The sequence below is a fragment of the Somniosus microcephalus genome, chromosome 4 (genome assembly GCF_052327205.1).
Source record: "Somniosus microcephalus isolate GS21.2 chromosome 4, FLI_Smic_1.0, whole genome shotgun sequence".
Taxonomy (NCBI): Eukaryota; Metazoa; Chordata; class Chondrichthyes; order Squaliformes; family Somniosidae; genus Somniosus; species Somniosus microcephalus.
This window is the reverse complement of record NC_140990.1, coordinates 1793966-1807282: the sequence shown is the minus strand read 5'-3', so window position 1 is coordinate 1807282 and position 13317 is coordinate 1793966. Positions and strand designations below refer to the sequence as shown.

Genomic DNA, 13317 nt, shown 5'->3' with positions numbered 1-13317 from the left:
AGTAGTCGTGGCCGAGTGGTTAAGGCGATGGGCTAGAAATCCGTTGGGTGTTTCCCTGCACAGCTTCGATTCCTGCCGACTACGGTTCCAGCACTACTCATTTTTTAATGTAACCAAATCCCTGGGGAACTAATCCTGAGTTGGGAGGAATTAAATCCAACACCTCGAAGTTTTTCACTTTTTCATTGTGCAAGTATGCACGAAATATATGGTCGCTAATAGAACAATAATGAGACAAATCAGGGTATAAACTAATTTGGCAGCGGTCCATACCTTCCTGATATATATACCCTCGCATTTCTGGTATCATCCTAGTAAATCCTCTCTGTGTCTGTGTGTCTGTCTGTGTGTCCCTGTGTGTGTCTCTGTGTCGGTCTGTGTGTCTCGCCATGTGTGTGTGTCTACCTGTGTGTCTCTCTGTGTTGGTCTGTGTGTGTCTCTCTGTGTCGGTCTGTGTTTCTCTCTGTGTCTGTGTGTCTGCCTGTGTGTCTCTCTGTGTTGGTCTGTGTGTCTGTGTGTTTATGTGTGTGTCGGTCTGTGTGCCTCTCTGTGTCGGTCTGTGTGTCTCTCTGCGTCTGTTTGTTTATGTGTGTGTCAGTCTGTGTGTCTCTCTCTGCTCTGCTCAACTCTGTGGCAGGTTGGTGCTTCAAGGCCCGATTCTCTCAGAGCCAGCGCGCGAATAATGCCAGCACCAGGATGGCCGAGTGGTTAAGGCATTGGACTTAAAATCCATATGGGTTTATATCCACGTGGTTTCAAGCCCCACTGCTGATAACTCTTTAATTTAAGATCCATTTCCTTTCATCCTGCTCAGTGACACTCATTTGTCATCAGGTGATTCTGCAACAAACTATGAGATGTTTATAGATATGGAAAGAAAGATCTCATATGTAATTCTTCAAGTCCTATTTTGGCATCTGCTGAATCTGCATTTTTCCCTCACTCTCTCTGTCACTCTCAACGAACAATGAGAAGGGATCGTGAAATGTTTTTACATCTTTCAGTCCCCACCTCTCTCTGTCTCACTATCTGTGTCCCTCTCATTCTCTCACTCTCTTTTTCTCTCTCTCTCTGTTTCCCTCTGTCTCTCTCTCTGTCTGTCTCTCTGTCTGTCTCTCTCTTTGTCTATCTCTCACTGTATGGCTATCTGTCTGTTTCTTTCTGTCTCTCTCTCTCTGTATGGCTCTCTGTCTTTCTCTGTCTGTTTCTCTCTGTCTGTCTGTCTCTGTCTGTCTGTGTGTCTGTCTCTCTGTCTGTCTCTCTCTTTGTCTGTCTCTCTCTCTATCTCTCTCTGTATGGCTCTCTGTCGTTTTCTCTCTCTGTCTGTTTCTCTCTGTGTGTCTCTCTCTGTCTTTCTCTGACTGTCTGTCTGTCTGTCTCTGTCTCTCTTTGTCCCTGTCTTTCTCATTTGTCAAGTTCTGTTCACAGCTCGATTCCAGCAGCAGCCAGTATATCAGTTCCTCATAAGTATAGTGGTGAGTATCCCCGCCTGTCACAGTGGAGACCGGGATTCAATTTCCCGATGGGGAGGGCGATTTCAACATCACAAATTTTAAACCTTTGGGCAACTCCTTAAAAACCTTCTTGGAAAAGTAAAACAGAAAAAAAGCCTACCAAAATAATTTTAAAAGATTTACTGGCACATGAAGAACTGTATAACCACTTCCTGCACCAGTTCCTCGTTAGTATAGAGCTCTCTCTCTCTCTCTGTTTCCCTCTCCCTTTTGTGTGGGGCGCGGAGGAGGGAGAGAGTGACAGAGAGAAAGAGATTAACAGGGTTACGGACAAAAAGCGGGGGGTGGGACTGAGCAACACTGTTCTTTCAAAGAGACAGCACAGGCACGGCGGGCCGAATGGCCTCCTTCTGTGCTGTAGGTTTCTATGAATCCATGGCACTCAGAAAAGCTTAGTAAATATGTGACATAAACATAGAGAGCAGACACACATGTCTGTGTGTGTGTGTGTTCGAGTCTTTGTCTCAATCACTGTATAACTACTTCCTCTACCAGGTCCCTGATAGTAGAGTGGTGAGGATTCAATTCCCCGACACCTTCTCTCTCTCTCTCTCTGTCTCATATTTAACTATAATTCTTAAAGTGCTATTTTGGCATCTGCTGAATCTGCATTTTCTCAAGTGTCACTATTGACTAACAAGGAGAAAGAGAATTCGGACTCAACCCCTCTCTGTCACACTATCTGGTCTCTCTGTCTCCCTCTCATTCTCTCTCTTTGTCTCTCTCACTCTCTCTTTCTGTCTCTGTTACACATTTGTCATAAGCCTCCTTTTTTGTCTCTCTCTCTCTGTATCTATCATTGTCTCTCTCTTTATCTCTCTGAATATCTCTCTGTCTTTCTCTCTCTGTCTCTCTGTCTCACTATTTGTCCCTTTCTCTGTTTGTCCCGTCTCTCTCTCTCTTTCTCTCTCAGTCCAATTCTGTTCACAGCTCGATTCTTGCTCTGACAGATTTTATATACGTCAGTTCCTCGTTAGTATAGTGGTGAGTATCCCCGCCTGTCACGCGGGAGACCGGGGTTCAATTCCCCGACGAAGAGGAAGATTTTATAATTCAAAATTTTAAACTTTTGGCCAACTCCTTAAAACCTCCTTGGGAAAGTAGAATAGAAAAAACATCAACTAAAATAATTTTAAAAGATTTACTGTCATAACAACTTCCTGCACCAGTTCGTAGTTAGTATAGAGCTCTCTCTCTCTGGTTTCCTCTCTGTCTCATTCACTGTTCGCCAGTCTCTCTCTGTCTCAGTCTCTCACTGTCTGTGTGTCTCTCTCTCTGCCTCTCTCTCTCTCTGCCTCTCTCCGTGTCTCTCTCGCTCTTTGGTTCCCTCTCCTTGCTCACTCCTCCCTCTGGGGCTGGTGAATGAGCCCAGGTCTGTTCACAGCGCCATTCTTGCTCTGAGCTTCTGCAGAGAACGCCCAGCAGTGACTTTCGTCAATTCCTCATCAATTCAGTGCACAATCGCCGCCTGTTGCACGGCTGACAGAGGTTCAATTCTGTGATGGGGAGAAATTAGTCTTTCCAGTGTAAAATAATTGTTATATTTCTTGGCGTAACTTAATGTTAAAAAGCGAGGGAGGAACATGGAAGAGTGAAACAATGCGAGGGGAGATTGTCTCTTTGGCAATTTTCTTGAGCAGAGACTGTTCAGGGACTGAGTGCTGTTTTGCTCCAGAGCGATGGATGATTGCGATTTTTTCTGAGCAACATTTCTCAGAATCTCAGAAACCCCACAGTGCAGATAGAGGCCGTTTCGGCCCATCGAGCCTGCACCGACACATATCCCACCCAATCCCCGTAACCCCTACACCAACACATATCCCACCCTATCCCCGTAACCCCACGTATTTAATCCCCCAAACACTAAGGGTCAATTTATCATAGCCAATCAACCTAACTCACACATCTTTGGACCGTGGGAGGAAACACTTCACAGACCCAGTAGTCATGGCCGAGTGGTTAAGGCAATGGAGTCGAAAGCCATTGGGGTCTCCCCGCGCAGGTTCGAATCCTGCCGGCTACGGTTACAGCATTTTTCATCCCATTTCATTTCAAAATGTGAACAAATCTCTGGAGAACTGATCCTCAGTTAGGCGGTTTTAAATCCCACAACGTTCAACACGTCGAGACTTTTCTCGTTTTCATTGATCTGCAAGTATTCACCAAATATACGGTCAGAAATAGAACAAAAATCAGACAAATTAGCGACAGTGTTTCTCTCTACCTGTCTGTCTCTCTCGATGTCTGAGTCACTCTATCTGTCTGTCTGTGTACATGTGTGGCTTTCTGTTTCTGTCTGTGTGTGTCTGCCGGTCACTCGGGTAACATGCGGGGATACTTTCCTCAGCCTTCATCTCCTTCCTAAAGTGTGGTTCCCCAGAATTGGACACAATACTCCAGCTGCGGCCGAACTAGTGTTTTATTTAGGTTTACCATAACTTCCCGGTTTGTGTACTCTGTGCCTCCATTTATAAACCCCAGGATCACATCTGCTTTATTAACTGCTTTGTTAACCTGTCCTGCCACCGAGGGAATCTCTGCTCTGCTCAACTCTGTGGCAGGGTGGGGCTTGAAGACCTGATTCTCACAGAGACAGTCCACGCCCATTAACAGCCCCAGGATGGTCGAGTTGTTAAGACCTTGGACTTAAAATCCAATGGGTTTATGCCCACTTGGGTTCAAACCCCACTCCTGGTAACTCTTTAATTTAAGACCCATTTCGTTAAATGTTGCTCAGTGACACTCGTTTGTCATCTGCTGAATCTCCATCAAACAAACAATGAGATTTTTATAGATACGGAAAGAAAGATTTCATATTTATATGTAATTCTTGAAGTGGTCTTTCGGCATCTGCGGAATCTGCACTTTCGCTCACTCGCTGTCTCTCCCAACTAACAAAGAGAAGGAATCGTAAAATGTTTTTATATCCTTCAGTCTCCACCTCTCTCTCTCTCACTCTGTTTCTGTCTCTCTCTGTTACACATTTATCATACGCCTCCTTTTTTGTCTCTCTGTCTTCTTGTTTTTCTCTGTCTGTCTGTCTCTGTCTCTCACTGTCTTTCTGTTTCTCTCTGTCTTTCTCTCTCTGTCTATCTGTGTCTTGCTCTCTCTGTCTGTCTCTCTCATTGTACTCTCTATCTTTGTGTATCTTTGTGTCTCAGTCTTTCTGCCTGTGTGTGTCTCATTCTGTGCCTCTCTCTGTTTCTGTTTCTCTCTCTCTCTCTCTCTCTCTCTGTCTCTCTCTCTCCGTGTCTCTCTCGCTCTTTGTTTCCCTCTCCTTGCTCACTCCTCCCTCTGGGTCTGGTGAATGAGCCCAGGTCTGTTCACAGCGCCATTCTTGCTCTGCGCTTCTGCAGTGACTGCAAAGGAGTGTCTTCCGTCAGTTCCTCGTTAAATATAGTGAAGTATCCCCGCCTGTTACGTTGGAAGACGGGGTTTCAATTCCCCGTCGGGAATTAAGCATTTCTAAAATCTGCAATGATGTATCCTGGTGCAGCTTCAAGTAAATAAGCTGCAGTGAAAAATTGAAGAGTAAAAATTGCGAGAGGGGGTTGTCTCTTTGAGAACTTTCTTCAACATAGACTGTTTCGGGGCGAAGTGCTGTTTCGCTCCAGAGCGATGGATGATTGCGATTTTATCTGAGCAACATTTAAAATCGCACAGGCCCAGTAGTTGTGGCCGAGTGGTTAAGGCGATGGACTAGAAATCCATTGGGGTCTCCAGCGCAAGTGTCGACTACGATTGCAGCATTTTGCATCCCATTTCAAAATGTAACCAAATCCCTGGAGAACTAATCCTGAGTTAGGCGGAATTAAATCCCACATTTTTCGACTCCTCGAAGTTGTCACGTTATCATTGTGCAAATATTCATGAAATATATGGTCGGAAATAGAACAGCAATCAGGCAAACTAGCGACAGTGTTTCTGCCTGTATCTCTCGATGTCTAAGTCACTCTATATGTGTGTTTGTGTTGATGTGTATGTGTGGCTTTTTGTTTCTGTCTGTGTGTGTCTGCCGATCACTCGGGTAACAAGCGGGGATACTTTCCTCAGCCTTCACATCTTCCTAAAGTGTGGTTCCCCAGAATTGGACACAATACTCCAGCTGAGGCCGAACAGGTGTTTTATTTAGGTTTCCTGTAACTTCCTGGCTTGTGCACTCTGCCTCCATTTACAAACCCCAGGATCCCATTTGCTTTTTTAACTGCTTTGTTAACCTGTCCTGCCACCGAGGAAATCTCTGCTTTACTCAACTCTGTGACAGGGTGGCGCTTCAAGTCCTGATTCTCACAGAAACAGCGTATAATAGCTAACAGCACCAAGATGGCCGAGTGGTTAAGGCGTTGGACTTAAGATCTAATGGGTTTATACCCGCGTGGGTTCGAACCCCACTCCTGGTAAATTTTTAATTTAAGACTCATTTCCTTTCATCCTGCTCAGTGACATTCTTTGTCATCAGCTGAACCTCCATCAAACAAACAATGAGATTTTTATAGATGCGGAAAGGTTTCATATGTAATTCTTCAAGTCCTATTTTTCATCTGCTGTATCTGCATTTTTCTCTCACTCTCTCTGTCACTCTCAGCTAACAAGGAGAAGGAATCTTAAAGTGTTTTTATATCTTCAGTCTCCACCTCTGTCTCACTATCTGCCTCTCTGTCTCCCTCTCATTCTCTCACTCTCTTTCTGTCTCTCTCTGTTACACATTTGTCATACGCCTCCTTTTCTGTCTCTCACTCTGTCTTTCTCTGTCTGTCTCTCTCTCTGTCTGTCTGTCTCTCTGTCTCTCTGTCTGTCTCTGTCTGTCTGTCTGTCTCTGTCTGTCTCTGTGTGTCTGTCTCTCTCTCTCTCTGTCTCTCTCTGTCTCTCTCTCTCTCTGTCTCTCTCTCTCTGTTTCTCTCTGTCTCTCTCTCTCTGTCTGTCTGTTTCTATCTCTGTCTCTCTCTCTGTTTCTCTGTGTCTGTCTCTCTCTCTGCCTGTTTCTCTCTGTCTTTCTCTCTCTGTGTTTCTCTCTCTGTCTGTCTCTCTCTCTGTCTGTCTCTCTCTCTCTGTTTCTACCTCTGCCTGTCTCTCTCTCTGTTTCTCTCTGTCTTTCTCTCTCTGTCTGTCTCTCTGCCTCTCTCTCTCTGTCTGTCTCTCTCTCTCTCTCTCTGTCTCTCTCTCTGTCTCTCTCTCTCTGTCTGTCTCTCTCTCTCTGTTTCTACCTCTGCCTGTCTCTCTCTCTGTTTCTCTCTGTCTTTCTCTCTCTCTCTGTCTCTCTCTCTGTCTGTCTCTCTCTCTGTCTGACTCGCTCTGATTGTCTCTGTCTTTGTCCCTGTCTCTTTCTCTCTCTCTGCATTTCTCATTTTTCAAGTTCTGCTCACAGATCCATTCTTGCTCTGGCAAACTGTACGTGTAAGTTCCTCGTTATTATAGCGGCGAGTATCCCCGCCTGTCACGTGGGAGACCGGATTCAATTCCCCGACAAGAAGGGTGCTTTTAACATTCCAAATTGTAAACCTTTGGGCAACCCCTTAAAATCCTCCTTGGAAAAGTAGGACAGAAAAAAAATCACTAAAATAATTTTTCAAGATTTACTGCCATATGAAGAACTGTAAAGCAACTTCCTGCACCAGTTCCTCGTTAGTATAGAGCTCTCTCTCTCTCTGTTTCCCTCTCCCTTTTGTGTGGGACGTGGAGGAGGGAGAGAGTGACAGAGAGAAAGAGATTAACAGGGTTACGGACAAAAAGCGGGGGGTGGGACAGAGCACGACTGGTCTTTCACAGAGACAGCACAGGCACGGCGGGCCGAATGGCCTCCTTCTGTGCTGTAAGTTTCTATGAATCCATGGCACTCAGAAAAGCTTATTAAATATGTGACATAAACATAGAGAGCAGGCACACATGTCTGTGTGTGTGTGTTCGAGTCTTTGTCTCAAACACTGCATAACTACTTCCTCTACCAGGTCCTTGATAGTATAGTGGTGAGGATTCAATTCCTCGACAGGTTCTCTCTGTCCCTCTCTCTCTGTCTCACTCACTGTTTCCCGCTCTCTCTCTCTCTCTGTATCTCTCTCTCTGCCTCTCCCCGTGTCTCTCTCGCTCTTTGTTACCCTCTCCTTGCTCACTCCTCCCTCTGGGTCTGGTGAATGAGCCCGGGTCTGGTGAATGAGCCCAGGTCTGTCCACAGCGCCATCCTTGCTCTGAGTTTCTGCAGAGAACGCCCAGCAGTGACTTTGGTCAGTTTCGTGGAGTATCCCTGCCTGGTGAGCGGGGTTCTGCGATGGGGCAAAATGCGTCTTTAAGATGTGAAATACTAATTAAATTGGTTCGTGTTAAAAAGCGAGGGAGGGACATGGAAGAGTAAATAAATGCGAGAGGAGATTGTCTCTGAGAATTTTCTTGAGCGGAGACTGTTCAGGGACTGAGAGCTGTTTTGCTCCAGAGCGATGGATGATTGCGATTTTATCTGAGCTACATTTAAAAACTAGCCAACCCAGTAGTCATGGCTGAGAGTTTAAGGCGATCGACTATGAAAGCCATTGGGCTCTTCCCGCACAGGTTCCAATCTTGCCGACTACGGTTCCAGCGTTTCTCATTTTAAAATGTAATCAAATCCCTGGGGAACTAATCCTGAGTTGGGCGGAATTAAATTCAACACCTCGAAGCTTTTCACTTTTTCATGGTGCAAGTATGCACGAAATATACAGTTGGAAATAGAACAACAATCAGACAAATCAGGGTTTAAACTAATTTGGCAGGGGTCCATCCTTTCCTGATATGTATACCCTCGCATTTCTGGTATCATCCTTGTACATCTTCTCTGTACCCTCTCTGTGCCTGTCTGTGTCTGTGTGTTTATGTGTGTGTCTCTCTGTGTCGGTCTGTGTCTGTGTGTCTGTCTGACTATGTGTCTCTCTGTGTCTGTCTCTGTGTCTCTCTCTGCTCAAATCTGTGGCAAGGTGGAGCTTGAAGGCCCGATTCTCTTAGATACAGTGCGCATTCACTGTCAGCACCAAGATGGCCGAGTGGTTAAGGCGTTAGATTTAAGATCCAATGGGTTTATACCCACAGTGGGTTCGAACCCCACTCCAGGTAGTTCTTTAATTTAAGATCCATTTCCTTTCATTCCTGCTCAGTGACACTCGCTTGTCAACAACTGATTCTCCAACAAACAATTAGATATGGAAAGAAAGGTCTCATATGTAATTCTTCAAGTCCTATTTTGGCATCTGCTGAATCTGCATTTTTCTCTCTGTCTCTCTCTGTCTGTCTCTCTCTGTCCCTCTCTGTCTGTCTCTGTTTCTCTGTCTGTCACTCTGTCTGTCTGTCTCTGTCTTTCACTCTCTGTCTGTTTCTCTGTCTGTTTCTCTCTGACTGTCTCTCTCTGTGTCCCTGTGTCTCTCTCTCTGTTTCTCTCTCTGTCTCTGTTGTTCTCATTTGTCCAGTTTTGTTCACAGCTCGATTCTTGCTCTGACCGACTTTACACGTGTTAATTCCTCATTAGTATAATGGTGAGTATCCCTGCTTATTATTTGAATAGGCCTGGGTTCAATTCGCCGATGGGGCGGGCAATTTTTATCAACACCAATTTTAAACATTTATAAAGCTTCTTAAAATCATTCTGTTCAGAACAGAAAAAATCCACCTTTGGATTTGAGACTAGATTCTTGGTGCCCACCTGTTGTCGAGCTGTGAACCATTACGTTTCTCACTGGGCAGCATTTCAAAATTAAACAAACTCCCAGTCGGTTTAATCGTCAATTACAAGGCTTAAAGTTCCATGGATTGTAACAGCTCGACATTTCAACTGATCTGCAAGAGTTGACGAAATTTACGACAAGAATCTCACTATCTGTCACTCTGTCTCCCTCTCATTCTCTCACTCTCTTTCTGTCTCTCTGTTACACATTTGTCATACGCCTCTGTTTCTCTCTCTCTCTCTCTCTCTCTCTCTCTCTCTCTCTCTCTCTCTCTCTCCTTCTCTTGTTGATCATTCCTCCCTCTGGGGCTGGAGAATGAGCCCAGGTCTGTTCAGAACGCCATTCTTGCTCTGCGATTCTGCACAGTAACGCCATCCATCAGTTCCTCGTCAGATTTTGTGAACTATCCCTAACTGCAACTCCCGAGGTCGGCTTTCAATTCCGCGATGGAGTGGAAGCATTTTTAAGATGTCAAACTGTATTTATATTTCCTGGTGTAGCTTTATGTTAAAAAGCTACAGTGATAAACAGAATAGTAAAAAACATGCGAGAGGAGATTGTCTCTTGAAATTTCATGACACGAGACTGTTCAGGGACTGAGTGCTGTTTTGCTTCAGAGCGATGGATGATTGCAATTTTATCTGAGCAACATTTAAAGTTTTACAGACCTAGTAGTCGTGGCCGAGTGGTTAAGGTGATAGGCTAGAAATCCGTTGGGTGTTTCCCTGCACAGGTTCGAATCCTGCCGACTATGGTTCCAGCACTACTCATTTTTTAAAGTAACCAAATTCCTGGGGAACTAATCCTGAGTTGGGCGGAATTAAATCCAACACCTCGAAGTTTTTCACTTTTTCATTGTGGAAGTATGCACGAAATATATGGTCGCTAATAGAACAATAATCAGACAAATCAGGGTATAAACTAATTTGGCAGCGGTCCATACCTTCCTGATATATATACCCTCGCATTTCTGGTATCATCCTTGTAAATCCTCTCTGTGTCTGTGTGTCTGTCTGTGTCTGTGTGTCTCTGTGTGTGTCTCTGTGTCGGTCTGTGTGTCTCGCCATGTGTGTGTGTCTACCTGTGTGTCTCTCTGTGTTGGTCTGTGTGTGTCAGTCTGTGTTTCTCTCTGTGTCTGTGTGTCTGCCTGTGTGTCTCTCTGTGCTGGTCTGTGTGTCTGTGTGTTTATGTGTGTGTCGGTCTGTGTGCCTCTCTGTGTCGGTCTGTGTGTCTCTCTGTGTCTGTTTGTTTATGTGTGTGTCGGTCTGTGTGTCTCTCTCTGCTCTGCTCAACTCTGTGGCAGGTTGGTGCTTCAAGGCCCGATTCTCTCAGAGCCAGCGCGCGAATAATGCCAGCACCAGGATGGCCGAGTGGTTAAGGCATTGGACTTAAAATCCATATGGGTTTATATCCACGTGGTTTCAAGCCCCACTGCTGATAACTCTTTAATTTAAGATCCATTTCCTTTCATCCTGCTCAGTGACACTCATTTGTCATCAGTTGATTCTGCAACAAACTATGAGATGTTTATAGATATGGAAAGAAAGATCTCATATGTAATTCTTCAAGTCCTATTTTGGCATCTGCTGAATCTGCATTTTTCCCTCACTCTCTCTGTCACTCTCAACGAACAAAGAGAAGGGATCGTGAAATGTTTTTACATCTTTCAGTCCCCACCTCTCTCTGTCTCACTATCTGTGTCCCTCTCATTCTCTCACTCTCTTTTTCTCTCTCTCTCTGTTTCCCTCTGTCTCTCTCTCTGTCTGTCTCTCTGTCTGTCTCTCTCTTTGTCTATCTCTCACTGTATGGCTATCTGTCTGTTTCTTTCTGTCTCTCTCTCTCTGTATGGCTCTCTGTCTTTCTCTGTCTGTTTCTCTCTGTCTGTCTGTCTCTGTCTGTCTGTGTGTCTGTCTCTCTGTCTGTCTCTCTCTTTGTCTGTCTCTCTCTCTATCTCTCTCTGTATGGCTCTCTGTCGTTTTCTCTCTCTGTCTGTTTCTCTCTGTGTGTCTCTCTCTGTCTTTCTCTGACTGTCTGTCTGTCTGTCTCTGTCTCTCTTTGTCCCTGTCTTTCTCATTTGTCAAGTTCTGTTCACAGCTCGATTCCAGCAGCAGCCAGTATATCAGTTCCTCATAAGTATAGTGGTGAGTATCCCCGCCTGTCACAGTGGAGACCGGGATTCAATTTCCCGATGGGGAGGGCGATTTCAACATCACAAATTTTAAACCTTTGGGCAACTCCTTAAAAACCTTCTTGGAAAAGTAAAACAGAAAAAAAGCCTACCAAAATAATTTTAAAAGATTTACTGGCACATGAAGAACTGTATAACCACTTCCTGCACCAGTTCCTCGTTAGTATAGAGCTCTCTCTCTCTCTCTGTTTCCCTCTCCCTTTTGTGTGGGGCGCGGAGGAGGGAGAGAGTGACAGAGAGAAAGAGATTAACAGGGTTACGGACAAAAAGCGGGGGGTGGGACTGAGCAACACTGTTCTTTCAAAGAGACAGCACAGGCACGGCGGGCCGAATGGCCTCCTTCTGTGCTGTAGGTTTCTATGAATCCATGGCACTCAGAAAAGCTTAGTAAATATGTGACATAAACATAGAGAGCAGACACACATGTCTGTGTGTGTGTGTGTTCGAGTCTTTGTCTCAATCACTGTATAACTACTTCCTCTACCAGGTCCCTGATAGTAGAGTGGTGAGGATTCAATTCCCCGACACCTTCTCTCTCTCTCTCTCTGTCTCATATTTAACTATAATTCTTAAAGTGCTATTTTGGCATCTGCTGAATCTGCATTTTCTCAAGTGTCACTATTGACTAACAAGGAGAAAGAGAATTCGGACTCAACCCCTCTCTGTCACACTATCTGGTCTCTCTGTCTCCCTCTCATTCTCTCTCTTTGTCTCTCTCACTCTCTCTTTCTGTCTCTGTTACACATTTGTCATAAGCCTCCTTTTTTGTCTCTCTCTCTCTGTATCTATCATTGTCTCTCTCTTTATCTCTCTGAATATCTCTCTGTCTTTCTCTCTCTGTCTCTCTGTCTCACTATTTGTCCCTTTCTCTGTTTGTCCCGTCTCTCTCTCTCTTTCTCTCTCAGTCCAATTCTGTTCACAGCTCGATTCTTGCTCTGACAGATTTTATATACGTCAGTTCCTCGTTAGTATAGTGGTGAGTATCCCCGCCTGTCACGCGGGAGACCGGGGTTCAATTCCCCGACGAAGAGGAAGATTTTATAATTCAAAATTTTAAACTTTTGGCCAACTCCTTAAAACCTCCTTGGGAAAGTAGAATAGAAAAAACATCAACTAAAATAATTTTAAAAGATTTACTGTCATAACAACTTCCTGCACCAGTTCGTAGTTAGTATAGAGCTCTCTCTCTCTGGTTTCCTCTCTGTCTCATTCACTGTTCGCCAGTCTCTCTCTGTCTCAGTCTCTCACTGTCTGTGTGTCTCTCTCTCTGCCTCTCTCTCTCTCTGCCTCTCTCCGTGTCTCTCTCGCTCTTTGGTTCCCTCTCCTTGCTCACTCCTCCCTCTGGGGCTGGTGAATGAGCCCAGGTCTGTTCACAGCGCCATTCTTGCTCTGAGCTTCTGCAGAGAACGCCCAGCAGTGACTTTCGTCAATTCCTCATCAATTCAGTGCACAATCGCCGCCTGTTGCACGGCTGACAGAGGTTCAATTCTGTGATGGGGAGAAATTAGTCTTTCCAGTGTAAAATAATTGTTATATTTCTTGGCGTAACTTAATGTTAAAAAGCGAGGGAGGAACATGGAAGAGTGAAACAATGCGAGGGGAGATTGTCTCTTTGGCAATTTTCTTGAGCAGAGACTGTTCAGGGACTGAGTGCTGTTTTGCTCCAGAGCGATGGATGATTGCGATTTTTTCTGAGCAACATTTCTCAGAATCTCAGAAACCCCACAGTGCAGATAGAGGCCGTTTCGGCCCATCGAGCCTGCACCGACACATATCCCACCCAATCCCCGTAACCCCTACACCAACACATATCCCACCCTATCCCCGTAACCCCACGTATTTAATCCCCCAAACACTAAGGGTCAATTTATCATAGCCAATCAACCTAACTCACACATCTTTGGACCGTGGGAGGAAACACTTCACAGACCCA

General features: G+C 45.1%; 3 non-coding genes across 3 annotated transcripts; all 3 read left to right on the top strand.

The window, feature by feature from the left end:
* The first annotated feature begins 3455 nt into the window (after positions 1 to 3455).
* Positions 3456 to 3537, top strand: trnas-cga (transfer RNA serine (anticodon CGA)). The gene has a single exon. It is a non-coding gene; the product is annotated as a tRNA-Ser (tRNA).
* Positions 3538 to 5831: 2294 nt separating this feature from the next.
* trnal-uaa (transfer RNA leucine (anticodon UAA)) lies at positions 5832 to 5914 on the top strand. The gene has a single exon. It is a non-coding gene; the product is annotated as a tRNA-Leu (tRNA).
* A 2593-nt stretch (positions 5915 to 8507) lies between these two features.
* Positions 8508 to 8591, top strand: trnal-uaa (transfer RNA leucine (anticodon UAA)). The gene has a single exon. It is a non-coding gene; the product is annotated as a tRNA-Leu (tRNA).
* The last annotated feature ends 4726 nt before the right edge of the window (positions 8592 to 13317 follow it).